The following is a 2695-nucleotide window of genomic DNA, read 5'->3' as shown; positions in this document are numbered from 1 at the left end:
GAAAACATGGGCTGCAACTTCGACTGCTGACTGGATGTGAATAAAAGAATTGATTATGCATATCCTCCATGGTAGCTTCCGGGTGGGAGCAAGCAACTTCCATTTCATGATGAAATTTTTTATTTACGAAGATAAAAATTTGGAAAAAGCCATAAAATAAGGATGTGAAACAAACAAGGCTGCATTAAAAACAGGATACGAAATAGAAACAAAAATGTAGCACCTGATTGTTGCATTCAAAATACTTCTATGCAGAGTGTTCAATGAGGAAGGTGACTGTAGAAAATAATTTATTAAAATCAAATAAGAAAATGAGAGATATGAACTTTTATTGAAAATAAAGCACTATAGTAAAGCAAATGTTAGCAAAAATGTGACACATTGGCAATTGCAGATTACATAATGAAATTGTCAATTCGTTCTTTTTTTTTAACAAGCAATATGGTATGAGTGAAATACGTGATAGCATGGAAAGAGTTATATTTGTGCTGCAACTTTGAGTGATAATTGGATGCCAGTGATATAATGCAATGTTGTAGTAGTAGTGCACCTGGAACCAAAGTGAAGAATGCAAGAATGAAATGCAGTCCATGAAAGTAAAGTGTGTAGAAAGGAGGAGATTTAATTTCATATAAAGAATTGGAAAAGGTTATTACCTGATGTGTAAGTGAGAGCTTTAGGAAATTACCTAAAATTGTGGCCATTGAAAGCAAAATGGTATGGTGGTTGCTTCTTGAGAGGAGTGAGGAAGAAGGTGCACTAAGGTTCTGCACATGTAGAAGGAATTGAAATTAAATTAGGACCTACATTCAATGTATTAAGAACAGTATGAAGAAAAAACATGCAAAAACTTTGAACAGGGCATATGAAAAGGTAAATAACCAGAAGTTTGAAAAATACCAAAAATTTCTCATTGAAAAGGATTTAATTATTAGGCAGTGTGTTACATATAAACAAAGAGTATAACAAAGGTTGAACAATCTAAAATCTGAAGCATACTATAATGCTCGCAAGGAGGAAGGACACCCAATGAATGGAGACCATGTTGTAGATGCAGAGCATATAAGTACAAAATTAGGAGAGATTAAAGATGGGAAAATTGAAAGGGAAAATGGAAAATGTGTACCTTTTGTTGTCACCAAGGGACTTATTAAAAGCCTGGAGTGATGCCTAGGCAACAAGATGAAACAAGAGTCGTCATAGATAAATGACTATGTATGTACACACATACATATCTATCATTAATGTTTGCACAAACATTAATACGGTATTATAAGAAACATTAATTTTCAAGGTATTTGAGAATACATTTTTTTGCTAATGATCTAGCTAAATAGGTTCTTAGAAGCTTAGAACTTTGAACATGAAGGCTCTTTTTTTTAATCATTCATTTTATGCGTGAATGAAGACTACAATTAGCTCATTGGTAGGGACTAAGATGAGACAGAGTTGTTAGGATCATATAAAATATAAGTATTTTAATAAATGTCTTCATAAGAGTTGAATAACGGGTTTGCCAAATGGGGGACAGTAAGGTGCTTGGATTATAGGTTTGATGAAACATTGTTGAAATGTTATTAACTCATTCTATGTTTTGGCAAAATCCAATATTCATTGATAGAGTTTGGGGACTTGGTGTATCCATCCATAATCTTACAATTTTTCAATGAAAAACATGTTTAAAGCTATATTTGTCAAGCTTATAAATATAATACTAACTTAGCCTCTTGAAATAGGCTTTTGTAGTGAACATGTTCTAAAGGTTGCATGTTGCAATAGTTTTGAGAATGTGTTTGAACTTCAAATTATGTATTTTGTCAATTTTATAAATCTAATAATAACTTAACCTCTTTAAATAGGCTTCTTTAGTGAACATGTTGCAATAGTTTTGAGAATGTGTAAGAACTTCAAACTATGGCTGACCAAAAATGGTAGCGGTGGAGTGGAATCTAAACCTATAACATAATCTGGCTAGGGCATATTTATTCTCTAAAAATATAGGCTTGGGCAGGTAATATGAACAACAACCAATGTTAGAAATGAAAATAAAAAATTCCCTAAGCCAACTTGCCTTGATATATGTTAGAAATGGAAATAAAAAATGCCAAGTGAAGAATAAAACGGTGATGACAGAGATGTAAAGAATGGTGAAGAGTGGAGATTGAGTGAAAGGTACCTGGTAAGTTGGATCACTTTTTTATAAGCTTATCTTATTAGAATGAGGGTTGCCTGAAAGGGAACTACAAACAACGGAAGATGCTTTCAGTTAGAGCCAAGGTAAATGTCAAACAAGCATGCAATGTCAGTGACAATTTACAAATGAGCCATCTTGAAAAAATGGAAATAATATATAGCATGAGTTTAACTTACAAGAGATGGCACCATAATGGTATATAGTAATTTGGTGATGGCAAGATAAATAATAGGTTGTAAAGTTCTGATGCCAATAGCTAACAAGATGAGAGGGGGGGTGAATCATACAAACTTAATCTTCCATAAAATCAACAGATTCAACCTCAGTAACTTATACTTCAGCAATATAACCAAAAACTGCTAAACATGATAACTCATAAACACATAATCATCATAACACATATAACACCAGATTTAACGTGGAAACCCAAATAGGGAAAAACCACTGTGGGATTTCGGACCCACTATGAAATATACTCTTCTAGAGTATGCTCAGTTAAAA

The 2695-nt window shown here is 32.9% G+C and overlaps 1 long non-coding RNA gene across 1 annotated transcript; it reads right to left on the bottom strand.

Moving 5' to 3' along the window:
• Positions 1-696: 696 nt before the first annotated feature.
• Positions 697-2412, bottom strand: LOC131874465 (uncharacterized). The gene is made up of 3 exons (XR_009371832.1): positions 2371-2412; positions 1127-1170; positions 697-767 (listed from the first exon to the last, which is right to left on the bottom strand). It is a non-coding gene; the product is annotated as an uncharacterized LOC131874465 (long non-coding RNA).
• Between the last annotated feature and the right edge of the window lie 283 nt (positions 2413-2695).

Source organism: Cryptomeria japonica, chromosome 3, assembly GCF_030272615.1.
Source record: "Cryptomeria japonica chromosome 3, Sugi_1.0, whole genome shotgun sequence".
NCBI lineage: Eukaryota > Viridiplantae > Streptophyta > Pinopsida > Cupressales > Cupressaceae > Cryptomeria > Cryptomeria japonica.
The sequence above is the reverse complement of the archived record's forward strand: the minus strand, read 5'-3'. Positions and strand labels throughout refer to the sequence as shown.